We start from the raw sequence: 21,489 nt of genomic DNA on the forward strand, positions 1-21,489 counted from the left end.
ACTCAGTGATCAATCCTTTCTTCTAACTTGTTTCATTTACTCAAGTTGAGTAAATACACATATGCAAAGTGACATGGACAGAAATATCTCACTAGTTTTTCCAAGTGAAAGATATCTGTTGCTCATTTCTGAACCTGTTAGATTGGAATAATGAGTTACAATGTGGATGTGCCTTTACAACCTTAGGAAAGAGTATTGAATGTATAACAGTCAGTAGTCTTGCCTTTTACTAAAGGACCCATTTTTATTTCACATGCAAAAGTCCTTCAATTAAGATACCAATTAAGATAGCAATGGCCACATGAACAATAATGGTAACCAACAAAACTGATGAGTTGTGTTCTTCTTCTATGTCTTCCCAACAGGGGAAAATACAGACCAGGTCATTGGCCACAGGCCTGATAATGAATCCCTTTGTGCTTTTGAAAGGCTGAAGCAAATTATCCCTCCTGGAAGGTGGCCATACTGAGAGACTCAACTTATTCATTATACATGCAGATTAGACTTCACTAACATCTTAGGAGGCATTGCACAGTGAAAACCATGTCTTTCTGATGTTGTCAGCAGGTTTACTGTTCAGTGCTGCAGCAACCCAATTAAAATGGCCATCAAAGCAGAGTTGAATTGCATTAAACAGTGTCTCATTAATGTCATATTCCATTTAGTAGTGCAATTTTGAAGATGTTCATTATTCTCCTCCACTAAATTCTGACCTTGTGGACAAGAGTTAAAATGATATTTACTTCTTATGTAAATAGAAGCATTGAACTTTGCATTTTCTAATACATGTTCCATGATGTTTCCCATCTCTGTTCCTCCCTGCTCTCTACTCCTCAAGCATATTGAGCTTCAAATTGAGTTCTGTCTTTCAGTATTCATCACCTTAACTGCTGTCAGGAAGCAAGGGAATTCGAATTCTCTATGTCTCTCTCTCACACACAAACATACACATTTGTCCTTCAAACTTGTTTTCATTTCATACAACAGGGTTGGGTCACTCTTAGCCGTTGAGATATTATTTGCCTGCACTTCTCATCAGCTTTACACAGCATAACTAATGCAGTTGCCATTAGCCTCAGGCAACATAGCCAACATAATTTTTTAAAGCAATTACTGATGTTACTACATATACCAAAAAGGTATTTAACATTTTAATGTTGTAAGTTTTCTTTGCTCCAGTGAATATTGACAAAAGTAATTTCCAACAAAATGTTACATTTTGATCTGTAATGTTCATCATTGTTATGACTACATTTTCCAGAATTTTGGACTACCGAACACTCTAGCCAAAAGTATACATAAATCCATGTCTGTCAACAGTTCCTCCAGCTCAATGGAAAAATGCTATGTTTACTATTTCACTGGCATATAATGACAACTGTGAAGCAATTTTAGTATGGAAATGGCATCTGGGCTCCTGGAGCGGGCATATTAGCTAGATTTCAGTTTAATTTCATGCCTAGTTACAAAACAAAGCTTTTGTGGGTGACCTACACCAGTATCTCCTGATGGTTATGCTGGATCTCTTGGCATCTTTCAGTGCTATTGACAACAGAAATCTTCTAGTAATCTTGCTGATGGTTCTACTGGATCTCACAAAAACTTTCAGTGCTACCTCTCTGGGATGGAATTTAGAAACACTGATGTGGTCCATCCTGGAGCAATAGGTTTAGAAAGTGATAATGGGTATTATTATTTGATGCCCTGACAAATGAGTCATGGAATCACTCTGAACTCCTTTTCTTGCTTTTGTGAAACCAACAGAGATTGTCTAGAACAGTGTTTCTCAAACTGTGCTCCTCCAAGTGTTTTGGACTTCAGCTACCAGAAATCCCAGCCAGTTCACCAATTGTTAGGAACTGTGGGAGCTGAAGTCCAAAACATCTAGAAGAGCACAGTTTGAGAAACTCTGGTCTAGAGACCTGGTGTTTGGTATCACCAGTCTGATTCTGTCCCTATTTCTCTTTTAAATCTAAATCTGAAACTCAAACTGATTCAGTTCTAAACATGGCAGTATGAAGCAGATTCCTCAGGAAGCAGATAATAAGGAATAGCTTCTTGTATTATGTTTGTTGTCCTGTGTCTTGTAACCTGGCCTCCTGCCCTTAGGTGATGGTGACTATTGCTATCTTCATGAAAAATAGGCAAAGCAGGCACCACCTTGTTCATTTTCCTAAGTACAAGGCCTTCTTAGGCTGGCTGTGCAAGATGCCCATTGGATTTTTGTCCAAGTGTCCCTGAAAATAGCCTTTTAAAATGTTTTGTTGTTAACACCTGAATTGGACTATGTTTGCAGTTTACCAACATTTCAAGATTGATAAAACAACATTAAAGATTAAAATCAACACACCAGAGAATAAGAGCAAGCTGGTTCTGTTTCCGCCATGGTCACTCACTGTGTTTATAAAGTGGTAGTATGAAAAGCCAATGTGGCATAGTGGTTTCCGTGTTGGTCTCCAGGAGACTAGAGCAAAATTACTATTCAATCATACAAACACATTGGGTGACCTTGGGCAAGTCACATTCAGTTGCAAAGGAAGGAAACAACAAATTCGTTTTGAATATGTCTTGCCAAGAAAACACTATAATATGGTCACTATATATCAGAGAACACGACCCTCTGGCAAACAAACTACCGGTAGTAAAATGTGGGCTAGACAAAACTACAATTAGGTGGATCTGTAATTGGCTAAGTGAACGAACCCAAGTGAACGAACCCAAAGGGTGCTCACCAATGTGTCTTCTTTATCTTGGAAAGAAGTCACGAGTGGAGTGCTGCAGGGTTCCGTCCTGGGCTCGGTTCTGTTCAACATCTTTATTAACGACTTAAACGAAGGGTTAGCAGGCACAATCATCAAGTTTGCAGACAACACCAAACTGGGAGGGATAGCTAACACTCCAGAAGACAGGAGCAGAATTCAAAACGATCTTGACAGACTAGAGAGATGGGCCGAAACTAACAAAATGAAGTTCAACAGGGACAAATGCAAGATACTCCACTTCAGCAGAAAAAATGGAATGCAAAGATACAAAATGGGGGATGCCTGGCTTGATAGCACTACGTGTGAAAAAAACCTTGGAGTCCTCGTGGACAACAAGTTAAACATAAGCCAGCATGCGATGTGGAAGCTAAAAAAGCCAATGGGATTTTGGCCTGCATCAATAGGAGTATAGCGTCTAGATCCAGGGAAGTCATGCTCCCCCTCTATTCTGCCTTGGTCAGACCACACCTGGAATACTGTGTCCAATTCTGGGCACCACAGCTGAAGGGAGATGTTGACAAGCTGGAATGTGTCCAGAGGAGGGTGACTAAAATGATCAAGGATCTGGAGAACAAGACCTATGAGGAGCGGCTTAAAGAGCTGGGCATGTTTAGCCTGCGGAAGAGAAGGCTGAGAGGAGACATGATAACCATGCATAAATATGTGAGGGGAAGTCATAGGGAGGAGGGAGCAAGCTTTTTTTCTGCTGCCCTGGAGACTAAGATGCAGAACAATGGCTTCAAACTATAGGAAAGGAGATTCTACCTGAACATTAGGAAGAACTTCCTAACTGTGAGAGTTGTTTGGCAGTGGAACTCTCTGCCCCGGAGTGTAGTGGAGGCTCCTTCTTTGGAGGCTTTTAAGCAGAGGCTGGATGGCCATCTGTCAGGGATGCTTTGAATGCGATTTCCTGCTTCTTGGCAGGGAGTTGGACTGGATGACCCATGAGGACTCTTCCAACTCAGTCCTCAGTTCAGCAGAGATTTTTCTCTTTAGATGGTCACTTTCTGCAGGTGTTGAGTGATGACAGAAGGGAAAGGGGTGGATATAGCACATTCCAATTTTCATGTGTTAGTCTGTATCCTTTTTGTGAATGCCAGAATGGCACTGACATATATGTGTCTGTTTGTCATGGAGGGAGGGGGGATCCAACCACTCCATTTGAAGATGGTCTGTCTCATCCTTGTGAAATATGGAGAGCTTCTGGAACTGTTGACTTATACCCTGTTGTGACCCTCTGATTATTCCTTTTCCACTCTCTGGAATTTTCATTTTTTCTTCTGGCTGCTATGTGATGCTTCTATTAGGAAGTTTTTCTTGTTAATGTTTTGACAGTTTATTACACATCACTTGCTCTGGATGAAACCAACTGGAAGCTGGATCTATTCAGAAAGAAATAGATCCAGCAGGAAAAATAGATCCTACAATTGTTGGGGGAAAGCAAACATATAGTTCTGATTAGATTCACTTGGCAACTTAGTGTCTCCTTATACATACAAATCAGCACCCTCATACCAAAAGACTATACAACGATTAATGATGAGTCTGATTGCTGCATTTAAATGTTTCTTCATTTCTAATGCATTAAAGAGACTTTTTTTTAAAAAACTCACCACAATTTTTAGGGGGGCTAATTTGTCAGCCCCTGGGCCCTCTCAATTACATTTGTTATTTATTGCCTGCACTGTGCCTTCTAATTTACTTTCAGCATCATTAATCTATGAGGCACTTTCATCATGCATAAAGTTTTATGTCTATATATTCCCCCAAAGTCTTTGGAATCGAGTTGGAGAAAAATCCTATTACATAAATACACGTTAGCAAATTTTCCATTTCCTTATCAAATTGAGGTTAAATTGAACGGTTACAGTTAGAAGTAATTATACCACTCGTTATATATCTTCTCTCCTTTCCTTGAAACAATATCATCTCCTGTCCCATTTTTGATACTTAAATGTGTCCTGTTATGTCATTCTTGTTTGTGTAGTTACAGAGATTAATCATATCTCAGATCGTTACCATTGGCAGTCCAAATAATGGATGATTCAGCTTAGTTGTGATGTTCTGTTTTACTTTGATCTTTAGGGATCAAACAATTGCTTCTTTATTTGAAGACGGGATAACATTGTCAGCTTTTTGATGAGCCATTTAACTCTCAAAAAACTGCACCCACATCCATCTAATATTATTGACTCCTTGGGCAGGTAACTCGGAATATTTATTAATACCTTCCAGACTTTGCATGGCATATTCTTCCAGCAGGCACAGGTTATCAATTTGAAGGATTTTCTGGCCTACTGATGGAATATTTGCTATTCCCACCAACCTACCTAAAACTAGTGGGAAGGAATGAGTCTACTACTGGTTTTTAACAGATGGTTTGTGGCTACATGAAGGCAGAGAACACACACACCAGGATATTTTGAAACCACAGCCCATTCTGGCAGATTCAACCCCAACATGCCTCGCTTCTCAAAGGGAGCAGCTGTGGATGGTTCTGCAGGAAATAGAGAAAGGGGCTCCAAGATTACATCTCTCATCTATGAATGCCACCACCCTTCCATTTCTCTTCATGCTGAGTGGGGTTATGATGACCGAGACCCCGGCTTTCAAATTAATTTGAACCCGCAGCGGAGAGTTCCGCAGATCCATCACCAAAAGGAACGGAGCGGGACCGCAGCAGACTATTATTAAAAGATCTTTTTTTTCTTCACTTTCCCCTTCCCTGAACTATGTAACAAATCCCCCAATAAAAGTAGCATTTATTTTAACAGTAACACTCTCTATCTGGTTATTTTGTGTCTTTCTCTGACTCCTTCCTTTGCATGCAATTTCTCTCTCTCCCTCTCACTAACCCGTCTGATCTCCAAAGCCCGGCGGAGGCTTCTCCGCCATAGATTAATACGGCGGACGGTACAAATTGGCTCATATCTTTATCAAAATTACCCCTAGCACACTCATCTTTTAGTCCTAACCCTTTCTAAGGCCCCTGATTCAAGGACCACCAGCGGAACCGAAATCGGTCCAGTTCTCGGCACCTCAACAGCTGACTGTCAAACGGGACCAACTGCTCTTTTCAAGCTGGACTGCTCTCTTCCAGCCTTATCCCGGACTTTCCTCTCCCCGTGACCCGCGGAATGGTTTTAGGAGATCCCTAGCCCCTTTCTGTGAACTGGGGATGGGGGGATCGCTCTCCCGCTGGGGAGACATAGTTCTCCAAGGACCCTCACCCTCTCTACAGCTGCCAGGGGGTGCCCGGACGGGTGCCCTCCACGTTTCATTCATACCTTCATAATTTTATGAAGAAGAAGAACACTCTTCCCCAGACCTACCCCTGAACTTATGAAATCTTATACTTCCAAAGACTGCAACCCACATGTGCCTCTTCCCCATGCCATCTCTATGAATTCCTTCCACCACAGATGAACTCTTTTCCTCATGTACCCGTGAATTTTCATATTCTAGGTACCTGGACACCCTCATGAATCACTGTTGTATGAATTTCTAATCGTTGGGCTAACTTCATGAATTGTGAAATCATGCTGCTAGAACTCCACTTCTATGACTTTCCATATTGGGTTCCCCAGATGTTGTGAACCTCGTTCTTATCAAATGTTTTCAATTGTTTATATCATCCATGATTCCCCTTTATGCAATGTAACCCACCTCTATGGATTCTCCCTTACTTCCTTGAAATCTATCTATCTGCCTATATGTATTTGTACTCTTTGGGATCCCCAGAAAATATGTGTTTTTCCCAGCTGGGTTTATGCTCCAACTTTATTTTATTTTTCATTTTATTTCATATAATTGTCAAATCATGAAATCAAATGGGAAATATTTTGACCCCAACATGAACCCCAGCTCCTATGACCAGGTTTACCTTCCCCAAAACAAAAGGTTAATCCGCTGCCGCATAACCTAATCAGAATCAGATTGCATGGACAATATAGGGCTTGAGTCGCCGAATAAAAGGTGATTCGCCCTCAAGGCAAACATTGTCATATCTCCTCCAAAGGGAAAAACAGGACGTCTCAGGAAGGCGCCCTGCTGAGCCCATTGCCACCCATCTTTACTTCCACCTCTGACACCCCAAGGCATATCTGAAATCAGTGTACATGACAGGAACCCCTGATGGCTGTCATTAATCCCTTTAGAATTCGGCCGGGCAGGAACTAATCCGATCCTTCCTGCTTCATTGTTTCAATAACTCCCGCCTTCTCCTCTCTGATTGGCCCGAGTGGGGACAAAAAGCAGCTCCCTATTGGGCCAGCAGAGCAAGGCGGGAAACGAAAGCCCGCCTCGTTCAACCTTCTAGCCTATCCGCGATCAGATGGGCGGGGGAGCGGGGCGGGAAATTCAAGGGGCTGTCAGACCGAAACATTGTATAAATATGGCTTTATTTTGAATATATGATACGCTAGTAGACTGAATGATCGCTACTAGTGTCCTTTTCAGCTGAATCGCTCAATAAAGACTCCTTGGCGGATTTTCCTTCAACTTTGGCGGACCTTCTTCATTTCGGCTCCAGGTTGTATTGCGGCTCATATTCTCCTATTGGCTCCGCCAAGGTCCGTTCTCTCAGGACCGGATCGGCTCTCTCCTTAAGGGGCCCGATCCCCTAGAAACGCGGTCGACAACAATGCATCCTTTAAAAGATCCTCTATACCAGAGGTACCCAAACTTTTAAAACAGGGGGCTAGTTCACGGTCCTTCAGACCGTTGGAGGGCCAGATTATAGTTTTTTTAAAAAAAGTATGAACAAATTCCTATGCACACTGCACATATCTTATTTTGAAGTAAAAAAAACAAAAAACAAAAAGGGAACAAATACAACCTCAATGTTAATCATCATCATCAAAATAATAAAGAAGGTTGGAAGAGACCCCTTGGGACATCTACTCCAACCCCCTTCTGCTTTTGTGCACCACACCATAATCAAAGCACCCCTGACAGATAGCCACCTAATAATAATAATAATAATAATAATAATAATAATAATAATACCACCATAATAAACATGGTTGGAAGAGACCCCTTGGGCCATATAGTCCAACCCCATTCTCCCTTTGTGAACCAAAACATAAAGCACCCCTGACCACCACCACCACCACCAACAACAACAATAATACTGTAATAATCAGGGTTGGAAGAGATTGCTAGCCTTCAAGAAAAATGAATCCACAACAGGGCTACAAAGAAGGGAATCTGTATGGCAAGATAAAACGGGAGGGCTCTACCTTTTGCCACAGGCATGCTTCCATTGTTGCTTTGCCCCCTCCATTGCTGAGTAAGGCACACATCAGGTGAGGGAGGAGACGGAAAAGGAGCATGCGAGGCAAGCGAGGAGGCAGGAAAGGCGTGATCCTTTCCCTCCTCCCTCGCCCCATGCAGGCCTTCCTCAGTGGCGGAGACAGGAAAGCTGCCGGTGGGAGAGGAAAGATAGGTGCACGCCTTTTTCTCGCCCCGTGCAGCCCTTCCTCGGTGGTGGCAGCGGGAAAGGTGCATGTGGGACAAGGAAAAGGTGTGCGCCTTTCTCTCACCCTGAGCACACCTTTCCTGCTGCCTTCCTTGGTGGCAGCGGCGGGAAAGCTGTCTGCGAGGCAAGGGAGGAAAGGCGCACACCTTTCCCTCGCCCCATGCAGCCCTTCCTCGGCGGCAGCAGCAGGAAAGGTGTGCACAGGACGAGGAAAAGTCGTGCACCTTTCTTTCCTCCCTCACCTCACTTTCTCACTGCCTCCCTCGGTGGCGGCGGCGGCAGGAAAGCTGTCGCGGGGCGAGGGAGGAAAGGTGCACGTCTTTTCCTCGCCCCGTGTAGATCTTTCTCAGTGGCAGAAGCGGGAAAGGTGCACGCAGGACGTGGATCACCCCGCGTGGATCTTTCCCGCTGCTTCCATCAGCGATGGCGGCAGGAAAGCTGCCCGCGGGGCAAGGGAGCAAAGCCACGCGCCTTTTCCTTGCCCTGTACGGCCCTTCCTTGGCAGCGGTGGGAAAGGTGCCCGTGGGGCGAGGGAGACGAGAAAAGCATGCGCCTTTTCCTCCTCCTTCACACCACATGCACCTTCCTTGACGGAGGAGGAAGGAGCCACCGCCGCGGGGACCGGATAAATGGCTCCGGTGGGCCGCATCTGGCCTGTGGGCTGTAGTTTGGGGACCCCTGCTCTATACCATATGCTCATAAGAGGACCTCTCTGGTACTGTATAAGCATGTGGATACATTGCCAGATTGATGTGCACAGCAATTCTGGGTTGGATGGAAACCATCCAGTTTCTGGATCCTATTCCCAACAGCACTGGGAAATCTCCCATACAATCTCTAGGGCATCCAATATGATTCAGTGTTCAGTTTCCAGTGGAAGTTGACCATAGAGTCATGCTAGAAGACCAGACATTCCTAGCAAAGTACTCTGAAGTTTAAAAAAATACATTTATCTATTTGAGTCTTTTCACTTTTACGGGGGTTCTGTGCTGTTACCCGCAGCAAACGAGGAGAGAGGACTATAATCTAAGTTCTAGTGCTATACAAATATGGTTGCTTAGAACCCCTTCATCATAGTTATAAATATGCTTCTGATGATGTGTTGAAAACAAACTTTGAAGTCCCTGTTGAAAGAGAGAACTATTTTTATTATAAGTGGGGAAACACTACCAAATTGCCCCACAAAAACAAGCACGCAATGACAGCAGCTATCACTGCTGTACATAACAAAATGAAAATTTTAATGAACCAAAAATAATCAGCTTTTGATCATCAGAATAAAAAGAAAATATTCATGTTTCATTTCTTGTCATTTCTGCTTTCAGCCACAGTTCCACATCCTTTTAGTCTATCTCTAAAGTATGCTAGATATAAAAGCTCACTATAAAAATGATGGCAATATCAACTCCCTCCTCCAATAGCTAAGACCCATGTTTCCTGATTTTAACTATGTTGGAATAAATAGTTATGATGTATATGAGCTATAGACTGGATATCATAAATGAAATGAGAATATATAGTTCAAGGCATATAGTTTCCCTTAGCAAGGGTTTTACAAGTCCTATCACAACCCTGGGACTCATTAAGCTTTTAAATACACTTCCTTGGTGACATATTTGCCCTAAAGTAACATGACAGGAATACACACTTTAAAAACTGCCTATGTAGTTTCAAATGAAATAGTTGTCTTCTGATTATCCAGCTGGCAAAGGAGACCATGTCCAATTTAACTGCAGGGCAAGCAATAATAATAATAAATAATAAAACTTTGTAGATTCCCTTTCTCCCTGAAGGGACTCAGCAAAGCATTTTACTACTTAATTCTTTAGGTTAATCAGCTAGGAAAGGTCAACAAAGAGTGAGATATAAGAAATGAAATGTGGGAAAGCAAGGCTGGTAATAGAATGCTAACAGATCACAAGAAAAAGGCAGAACAATTGAACACCAAATTTGCTTCAGTTTTCCCTCCCAAACGAGCACTGTGTTCTTTCATGCATAAGCAAAGACATTGTAAGGGACAGGCCCGTAGCCAGGATTTTGGTTTGGGGGGGGGGGGCTGAGTCTGAGTGAGAGAGGATCTGCCCTAGCAAACCTTTTGTATCGTTATCCCAATACTCCCATGCATATGGGATATATTGAGCATGATGATCAGATCATGATAGGAATAAACATAACAGTTTCAATAATAAATGTAAGGCCTTCTCACGGACCACCCTGAGAATTTGGGGGGGGGGGGGGCTGAAGCCCCTCAAGCCCCCCCCCCCCCCCCCCCCGGCTACATGCCCGATAAGGGATCTATATTGCAAACTAAGAGCGACAACAAGGTAATCAAGAATCATTTATTTAGCCTAAATGAGTGCAAAACTGGAGGACTAGATGAATCTACAGGCCAAACTATTGCATGTGAGAAGTACCATGCAATGAGTGCTGATCACAAGCTGAATGTGATCCATCAAAGAAGGCAAAAAGGCTTGCATTAAAAGAAGCATAGTTTCCAAGTTAAGGCAAACAATCCCATTTTATACTGTGCTGGTCAAGTCTCATCTGCGATACTGTGTTCAGGTCTGTCACCTCATTTTAAATGGGATATAGACAAGACAGATCAGGTTCACAAAAGGGTAATAAGTATGATACAAGATATGGAGAACAAAACATACATTGAAAGGTTGAAGGAGCTGGGCTTGTTCAGCACAGTAAAGAGAAGCCAGAAAAGTGGCACACTTATAAGTTATAGAAGAGTAGATTTTGACTGAACATTAGAAGATATTTCTTGACAGATGGTTTGGCAGTTGTAACCAATTGCTCAGAAGAGGTAGTGAGTTCTTTTTCTAGATGTCTTCAGAAATAGTCTGGAGATGTTAATCAAATCCAAACTACACATTACAGCCAGTCCTCCACATTATCTGGAGTAAAGAGCACAGTTCTGAACAAGTGTGACTAAAGAAATTGCTATTATTTCCCACAGAAAAGACCTTTCTAGGAATTTCTAGGTTTTTCAGCATTACCCTGTGGACAACTTTCACTGGAAACTGAGCACAAAATCACATTGAAGGACACAGACATTCCTAGACAGGTTTTTCAAGACACTTCCTCCAGCCATGCTCTAGAAATCTCTCTAGAAATCTCTAGGTTCTCCCACATGATTGAAAGAAATGGATTATAGACTCACACTGGAGGACCTAGAGATATGTAGAGAGAACATTTAAAATCAGATTTATGAATAATCACATCTGCAAAAGTCAAAACCACAATCATGGAGGGATGACTGTAGAAAATAATTTGCCTTTTGCTGTCCTGATGTTTTCGTTTAAAACTCAAAGATAAGGGCCTGGGAGAGATATAGGCAAGCACATCTGGATGGCAGCAAATCCCCATCTTTCCATTACATAAAATATATAAAGTGCTGCTATCATTGTTTTTAAATGCTTAATTTGAACTTGTATCTATAGGACTAAAGACTTAAAATGTTTGTTAATGGTCAGTGAAATTAAAAGTTTAAAACATTTACATTAAAGTTGTATAAGATGTGATTGAAGAATTTAGTTGACCCTTTCCACATGCATCACATTTTGTTCTGAGAATATCCAGACACTATTATTTCTGACCATCAGACCAACATATCCAAAGAGACCGTATAATTTTTTCCTGTTTTGTTCCTGGTTTTTTTGTATTTGTTCATGATGTAAAAGATACTGTTTAGTTTCTGTTATGCATTAAACCAGCCAATATAGCAAATATGTTATTCAACAGACTAGCATTATTACTGCACAGAGAGATGAAGATATTTAAAAGATAATTGTTACAGAATGTAGATGTAATTATATGTGTTGGAAATAGGCATTGAGGGTTTCCCATAATGCTACTAAATGCTCATCCTTCTGTGTTTATGTACTCTTACAGGGCTTTATAAAAAAATCTATTTTCTCTCTGAAATAACTTTCCTAACCATTCCATACTTTTCTGTAATATAGTTATAGAAATATACGTTTAACAATATGCATCAGCAATATATACAATTATATGTCCTCAAATAGACCATACACTGAACTTTTCATCTTCAAGAAATCCTGCATATATAATTTCTTGATTTCTGCAAGTCATTTTTAAGTGACCCACTAAAATATGAAAGAATGTAAAACCTAAATTTCTTGAAGGTACCAGATCCTATTTGATATTGAAAGCTAAGGTGTTGCAAGTCATATTTCAGAAGAAGGTAATGGCAAATCTCCTCTGAGAATTTCTTGACTTTAAAAACCCTATGAAAATGACGGTGTTGCCATAAGTCAACAAGCAGCTTGAAGAGACATATGAACAAAAACAATGTATATATAAAGGCTGAAGTCCATGCTTACCTAGGAAGCAGCCCCATTGACCTCAAAGGGACTTACTTCTGAATGAACAAGTATGGGACTACACTGTCTGATACTTTGATAAACATAAATAGTAGAAGTTTCAGTACTGAGGCTACTTTCTAACATATGCCTGATTGGAAAATATTTTAAGTAAAAACCACTGAATATGGTTTGATTTCAGGCTTTATGAGTCAAGTCCATCACTTTGAATTGCGCCTATAAACAGATAGGCAGCTAGCATAGTTGTTTAATGAGGGAGTAATGCACTAGCTGTTTCAAAGCAGGCATTTAGCTTAAATCTAAATGGTAATTTAACAAAAAACAAACAAACAAGTAATTCACTCCCTTCTACTGTATATGCAATTGAATATATATAATGATTAATACTATACTAAATGCATTACATTTTTTACCAATTTTCCTAGCTAAAATACTATATGAAATGAGCAGCAATCTTTGGAGAAAAATGGAAGAGAACTCATGGGAACTCATGGGAAGGGAAACTATCAGCTTACTTCACATCAAATAAATAAAAAAAGAAGACACCCTTCTCAGACTATTATTATTTCTCTCTGCAGTCTATCTCAGTTCTTTGTGTAACATGTATTTGCACTGTTCTCCCTTGGCAAAATGTTTTGTCTTGGCTTATGGCTATGGCATTTTCAGAAAACCTGACTCGCGCACAAGTGAAGATTGCTTGAATTCCTATTACTTTGAGAGCTCAATACTGAATGTGTGATTCAGTATAATTCGCTCCTGTCATTCCTCAGATCAAGTGAAGTTGACGATGTTTCATCTATAATTTGTCATCTACAAGTGCAAGTTGCCATATTATACACACCTTTGTGAAATGAAATCAGTCCCTATTTTAAAGCTTGTCTCCAGCATTCCTGCAATACAGTGAATTACTGAAATCAGGGGTAATGGATTCACACTGAGTGCCATAGGATCACTCCTAGATTCTATATGGAGAGGTAAAACAGACATATTTTCAACAATGATCAGATGACTGAGCTGAATTTCTAAATAGTGAATTAAAGTATACTTTATGAAATCTAAAAACATGGCTATTATCTGATAACTAGTAAAACTTCTATAAAGATCTGCAGCATGATTTTGCACATACTGGTGTCACCAAGTGGTCCTTAGGTGTAAAATGTATTACCTTTTAAGTCAAGAGGGAGCTTCTGCAGCCAGTTTACAAATCTTCACCAGTCATTCTTCTTTTGTTGGAATAATTAATTCCTTCCATTTCTGAGCACCAACAAATCTCACTGCGGTTAACATATGTTGAAAAAATCCTCCAAGTTTTCTTTTTTAAATGCCACCCAACATTCTGAAGACATAAAACAGTACTCTCATTGTGAGTTTAATCTTAACACTTTCTTCTAGTAAGGTTTTTCACCTGTATTTTGAGGAACCAAGCAAGACATGGAAGTCAATCCTCCAAATAGCTTCAGCACCTTGGATAGCTCCTAAAACCCTGCAGATGTATCATTCCACAAATGTGGAAACCACTCATCTCCAGTGGTAACAAATGCAGCTGCTGTTTAGTAAACATTATTTGTGAGACTTATAGACATGACCTACAATCTACATAGCTATTCTGTTCTATTTGGCAAACTGGTCAAGAATTGAGGCAGCTAGCTTGCTCAACCACCTGGTTTTAGGTGTAATGAAAACCAAGGGGAGGGGTTGCTTATCTAGTGTATTCTTACTGCATTTTTATTTCTAGAGAGGAGTTCCTGAAGATTTTTTTTCTGATGCAAGTGCCAAAAATTGGTCATTCTTGGGTCTCAGTACCTTGACCTAGGGATGGGGAAGGATTTGCTGTAAAATTGCTTGGGCTAGCCTCACTGCTGCCTTCAGCAGCTAACTCAATTTTGAGGAGACCAAGGAACAGAAAATTGCTGGAAATGAAATGATGGTGAAAGACAGTAGGTTTCTTGGAGGGGGGAGTATGGATGAGGACAAGAACAAGACCTAGGGGGTTGTGAAGAGCAAAATTAGACAGAAGATTCAGGAGCGTGGAAGAGAGAAACTAATAATATTTTATTTATCTGTTTTATATACGAGTAATATTTACCTATAGACATTATACTACAGGGAATACTCTGTGTAAAAAATGATAATTAAATAATTTATATTAAAACCAGAGATAATAATGGTTGCATCTAACTTTTGAAAAGTTCTAAAACAGTCTTGTGAATGCTTACTTGATCAGAAAAAAATCTGCCAGTAAAAAGGAGAAGCAGCAAATGTTTTTTGAGAGACAATTCTATAACATGGGTAGTTTTACAAAAAAAATGCCTTGCCTTGTGCCTCAGCAGATCTCACAACAGAAAATGAATTAGGAGAGATACTGTCTTAAGGGAGGAGCAGTAGAGCAGATAATGAAAGAAAAACCTACAGAAAAGAACAGACAAGAAAAATGCACAAAAGGAGAAAATGGAAAATAGCACCTCAAGGACCCGTGCGAGAGAAAGTGAGAGCCAGGCAAGGAGGATCCAACCAGCCAGAGTTATTATGTCCAGAGGAAAATAGAAATAAGCAGACTGAGAGACATGACAGCTCTCTGATCAGGCAGCAAGAGCACAGAGTTGTCACAGGATTCAAGCGCTTTGCCATCAAGTCCAAAGAAATGTTTGCTTTGTGAGGAAGTTATCTTCCTGGAATTGGTTGCAAAGACCTAATTATATTAAGGGAATAGAATTTATTTATACTCATATAATTAATTTCTACTGGAATGTATTTATTTATTTTATTGGTGTATTTATCAAGGAAGTAAACATTCCTGGTCAAGAGGGATAGGATCTGCTACCTAGTGCAACATGACTGCAGTGCATCTACACTGTAGAATTAATGCAGTTTGATACCACCTTAACTGCCACGAATCAATGCTGTGGAATCATGGAAGTTGTAGTTTGATGAGGAACCAGCCCTCTTTGGCAGAGAAGGTTGAAGACCTTGTAAACCTACAAGTCCCCTGATTCCACAGCACTGAACCATGGGAGTTAAAGTGGTACATCCTACAGTGTAGCTGTACTTTATAGGGCAAAGCCTGCTAATAGAGGAGGGGTTAAAAAGAAATCAGAACAGAAGGGGGCTCCTAATATAAACAGACTTGAAAAAATGATTTTCAAAATTCTGAATAACATCAGACTTTAACAATATTATTTGACTTCATGGCAGAACATGAACATTTTATGCTCTCTGCACCTTCAATTTGTGGCGCTGGAGATTGCATTCTTTATCCAAAGCTCAGAAATTGAATTTCCACAATAAAAAAGTTATGCAAATATTGAAATGGATAGCTGTCTAGACAAAAGTAGTACTATACTTTTTAAAACAAAGACATGCATGCCACTTTTTGCAGTTTGCTATAATAGCAAAACAAAGAGAATTTTAGTGCCTATTAAAAAGTCTGTAGGAAAACCTTTCATGAGTGAATTGCCTAGGAATAATGTAATCCATCTAGAAACACATAAAATGATAGTATGGGATGCAATTTCTACAAGCAAAATGCTATACTACTCTGTTCAGACATAAGTCTCATTGAATTAAATGCATCTAACCCCTAAGTAAATGCATTTAGGAGTAAAGCCTTAAGTACAGTCAGTGACACTAGAACATCATGTGACTAATCCAATCTGAAAAGTACACGCATTGAAGAACATCCCATGTGTCTATCTCAGTTGTTCCATGTTTGCGAAAATCCCAAACAGTAGAAAATGTAGGTTTTTCTGACATGAATTTCTCGAAGACATCCTTGTAGGTCGTATCTGGAGACCCACCTATTCCCAAATTTTCTAGCGGACTTTTAAAAAGCTAAGAGATATGAGTTCCATTGTTTAATTCACTTTATTCAGCAAAGGGGTTTTTTTTATTGCTTCTGGATATCTCACAATTGAAGACAGTGGATGTAGGTTATGATGGGAGCATTCATTTTAATGACATTTCATGAGCTTCATTTAGAAAATCGTATCTTTCACAGCCTTCTGGGGGTAAGCAGATATTAACAGTACCTCAGGCACACAGGTTCCAGGATGACTCTAATGTGACAAGACTTCTTACACTTGGCCCCCAGCGTCTTGTCTGCAAACTCTAGAAACACTTATATAACTTTTGAGGTTAAAATATTGCCATAGCCTGATTCTAAAATCTGAGAAAGCTCAGGGCTCTGTCTGATACAACTTTTATGCAACCTTTGTTTGAGAGCAGTCCATGGAAAGGGTCAGCCAGACCCAAATCCACATATAGATAGTGCTGCTCTTCTTTCAGACTCTTGAAGCCAGTTTGTACTTTCAGTTTGTGTTATCACTCAAATTGCCTTCAGCTGCTTGGATTAAGGCTTTGATACATAAGATGAATGTCTTCAGTGTGTGCATGCATATTTTAATGGGAGGAAAACTGGATATATACATTAGTTTTCCTGATATGCCTATTCCATAGCAGGTCTCCGAGGCCCCTTCCACATAGCTGAATAAAATCCCACATTATCTGCTTTGAACTGGAATATATGGCAGATAACCCAATTCAAAGCAGATATTGTAGGATTTTCTGCCTTGATATTCTGGGTTATATAGCTGAGTCTGGGGTGAATTTTGATATTCTGACAGCCTCATATGGCATGGTAATGGCATATGCTAATGGGTGGCTTTTAAATTAAAGTATCTTGTGTCATAAGGGCAAAGTATAATACTTAGGAATGCTGGTTTTAAAAGAGTTACTTCTCCTTAAAACTGAGTATTCCCACTAACAGTGTATCTACACCAGTGATTCCCAAAGTGGGCGCTACCGCCCCCTGGTGGATGCTGCAGCAATCCAGGGGGGTGGTGATGGCCACAGGTGCATTTGGGGGTGACGAATAACTGCATTACCTTTCTATTCTGACTTCAAAAAATAGTTTCATAATTTCAAGCTTCAATGTTTCTAATTTACACCTTTCTTTACTATATTTTACAAAAATTAAATTAAATTTTAGGATTATTCAGAATTATGTTTTACAACTTTCTCACAATTTCAGTATCTGATAACTAATGCTGGGCACTGTCTGTTGAAACTGTCATTTTGGCAAATATAATAATAATAATAATAATAATAATAATAATAATAATAATAATAATAATAATAATAATTTTATTCTTATATCCCGCCCCATCTCCCCGGAGGGACTCGGGCGGCTTACATGGGGCCATGCCCAGACACGACAGCACAAATCAGATAAAACATTAAACCGAGCAGTAAAACTTCAACATGATTAAAAACAGTCATAAAAGTCAATATACACAATAATATTAAAATCCCGATTTGGGTCAAAATATTTAGATATTTAAGGAATATGATATTCAAAGAATATTACTGTAATTTATTGCATGCATTCAGAGGGCAGAGATAATAAGGGCTTTTTTTCCTGTTCAAGCTCACAGATCCCTAAAATATTTCCAGAGACCCCCAAGGGGTCCATGGATCCTTGGTTAAGAACCTCTACTCTAGATAATAATTGGCTTTCAGTATTACAGTTGAAAAATTGTAACTGAGAATTACACGTTTGTAAATGTTCTGTATTTTTAATCATACATGGTCACAGTCTACTTTAAAAGCTAGAAATCCCAACATACGTTAACAACTGGCAGCTACATAGAATCATTGAGTTGGAAGAGACCACATGGACCACTCAGTCCCACCCCTTGCACAATCAAAGTACCCCCAACTTATGGTCATCCCGCCTCTGTTTAAAAGCCTCCAAAGAAGGAGCTTCCACTACACACCAAAGCATAGAGTTCCAGTATTGAACAGCCCTTACAGTCAGGAAGTTCTTCCTAACGTTGAGGTGGAACGTCCTTTGCTGTCATTTGAACCCATTGTTCCGAGCCCTAGTCTCCAGGGCAATAGAAAACAAGCCTGCTCCCTCTTCCTTATGACATCCTTTCAAATATTGAAACATAGCTATCATGTCTCTTCTCAACCTTCTCTTCTGCGAACTAAACATGCCCAGATCTTTGATCATTTTTGTTGCCCTCCTCTGGACACATTGCAGCTTGCCAATATCCCTCTTGAATTGGGGTGCCCTGAACTGGACACAGTATTCCAGATGAGGTCTGAACAAAGCAGAACAGAGGGACACCATTACTTCCCATGAGACACCATACTTTTTTTGATGCAGGCTTTTTTAGCTGCTGCATTACATTGTTGGCTTCTGTCCAACTTGTTGTCTAGTTTCACATCTGATGAAAGGGGTCTGTTCTCCTGGTGATCAGGGTGCAAGGAAGATGACATTCCCAATCCTCTGTCATAGGGAGCTAAACTGCAACCATCAGAAAAAGGACCCCTGTTGCAGGTCTTTGTTGGCAAGGGTACCTGATCACCAGGTAATCACACGATTACTAAATGAACAGGCCTCCTTTGACCAGCTGCCTCTTAGAGTGAACTGGGATAGTGGTGACTTAACTTAGTTATGTCTCCTAAACTACGTAGCCAGTATAGGCATCCTGAGAGTTTGTGTACTAATTTAAAACTTTTCCTTGAACACAATGGGGCTTAACCATGTATAGGATTGCACAGTTGGCCATTTCTTTAACTGCAGAAATGGCTATATTATTCCTTTCAATTTTGTATTGTGAAAGGTATTTTTCATTGTTGTGCTTTTAGCAATCTTGGTTCATACTGGACATGGCATATATGTTTTTAACATTTGCAAAGCTCCTACACTATCTATGCCATGTGCACTTTAAAGAATGTGGAAGCCTTTGATTGGTTTCTGTATCTCCAGTGAATGTGCTTTTCCCACAAAATGGGCCAGTGTCCCTTTTGTTATGGAAACGAACACCTAACGCTCCCAGGGAACATACTGTCCTTTGATAAATGCCAGGGTTTTTGTGTTTTTGAGCATGCCAGACAAAATGTTCACATGCCATTTGTCTTCAAGAATACAATAGCGTATTCTAACATTATATCATATGCCTCCAGACCAGGGATAGAATCTATTGATGGCGAAGAAAATGAAAGTATATAGTTTAAAAATATGAGCCATAGCACTATAAGGTCGCAACCATTTATTTTATATATATTCTGTTGCCTTGGTTAAAGAAGGATAACTGTGGGCCACTTGCAAAAGAATGCTATGTATATATACATTTTTAAAGTTATCCTCTGGCCTCTTTCACATTGCATAATTATGATGTAATGGTATAAGCACTGGACTATGACTCTGGGGACCATAGTTTTAATCTTTGCTTAGTCAGGGAAACCCACTGAATGCATCACACTCTCTCAGCATCAAACAAAAGCAAATAAACTCCTTCAGAAGAAATCTTGCCAAGAATTCCATTAAAGTCACAGTAGTTTGGAAATACCTCATAATTTAGAGTCATACAATAATAGCAACAAACAACAGTTTTACTGCCACCACTGTGGATTTCAAATTGTATTTTTATTAGATATTCAGATTTTTGTGCCAGAGAGTTATTGTGCTTCACCAAACTATCAACCTCAGGATGTCATAAGATACATTAACGGCCATTATAGTAATATAACTGCACACTGCAAAAGGAACTTTTGTTTGATGTCTCAGATTCAAAAAGTCTCAGATAAGGAGAAGAATTGGTCAAGGCCTATGTCAAGCATCTCTGAGAGCAATTGACAATGAGATTAAATGATTCAGAAGCCATATAATTCCCACTCACCTCCATGTTGCTAGGAAGTGTTGAATAAGAGTTATAGTTTGTGGCTAATAATAAGGAATTAACAGTTCAGCAAAAGGGAGATGCAGTCCAGAAATGTCAATAAAACTGCATGATTCATGCCCGTTTCATAAAAAACAGTCTAATTCGGTATATTGTGCTGCACATCTTATTGAAGTTCTGGAAGTTTTGGATCTGATCTGATAATTGCATAGGAACCTAGCAATTTGGCACACTGCCTGAAGATAAAGTCACTATGAACTGTATAGTAGAGGAAAGGTAATGTGTAAATGTACAAGAAAAAAATACAAGGCAATCCAAATTGCAAACATTGAGATCCTGAATCAGAGGCTATAATGTGTAGATGTATGATGCCATATGGAGCTATGTTGCTGAGTCAATATGCAGTCATGCTAGTAAATTGCAACAATGTACAATTGAGAACTACGTATGATGTCCTATTAGGTAATAGGAGCACCCATTGCACAAAGGGATGCTGAGCATCAGAACATATTGTGTAATGCATCACCTTCTACTTCAGTAGATCATGTTTCACATTAGGATTGTTGTTCAGTGGCTACACTATTATTTATTTATTACATCACTTCTACACTATGCATTTATCCCGATGGCATAGCAACATCTCTCATTTCTTCCTGAGAATACATTGTACAATGATACAAGTTAGGTCATCACATATTTGTTTATAATAATGTAATTTCCCAGCAAGATGCCAGTTATTACTTTTTTTGGACTACAATGCCATGAGTTCCTGTAGTTTTTGGAACACTTGAAGGTACAATTTTTTGTCTGAATGTATAAGTGTACATTCCAAGAGAGGTACAATAGTACAATTGAATGTATTATTCCAGTTCATTTGCTACCATCCCACTGTGTAGTATATTATTCCTGGTCCCAGTAGCACCAGAATTCCCAGTGCTGCAAAATAAGAATGTCTGTTTTTGACAATCTCAGAACAGTCTAAAGATAGGAATCAATTATACACAGCCAATGTTATTAAGAATTTCAGCCTTTTCACTTGTTTTCATCCATTTATTTCTATACAGTTGACAGAAAAATATGCCCGGGACTAGTGATAATCTTTTGTTGCATTAAGATCTAGAGTTTATCCAGACTGCACATTTATAGCAGTGTGATCTCATTCTAATTGCCATGGCCTCATCCTATGGAAACCTGGTTTTGTAGTTTGGGCA

At 39.9% G+C, this 21,489-nt stretch overlaps 1 long non-coding RNA gene across 2 annotated transcripts in view; it reads right to left on the reverse strand.

The window, feature by feature from the left end:
- The window catches only part of LOC134298247 (uncharacterized), a 131,349-nt gene that overhangs the window by 41,031 nt on the left and 68,829 nt on the right, over positions 1-21,489 (reverse strand). Inside the window, exons 3-4 of one of the 2 annotated variants that reach the window (XR_010005219.1) lie at positions 13,759-13,867; positions 3,993-4,183 (exon numbers count right to left, since the gene is read on the reverse strand). The exons of the other annotated variant lie outside the window; for it this stretch is intronic. This is a non-coding gene — a long non-coding RNA (uncharacterized LOC134298247). Of the gene's footprint in view, positions 1-3,992; positions 4,184-13,758; positions 13,868-21,489 lie in introns of those variants that run through there. 2 annotated transcript variants of the gene reach the window in all.

Source organism: Anolis carolinensis, chromosome 1 (assembly GCF_035594765.1).
Source record: "Anolis carolinensis isolate JA03-04 chromosome 1, rAnoCar3.1.pri, whole genome shotgun sequence".
Taxonomy (NCBI): Eukaryota; Metazoa; Chordata; class Lepidosauria; order Squamata; family Dactyloidae; genus Anolis; species Anolis carolinensis.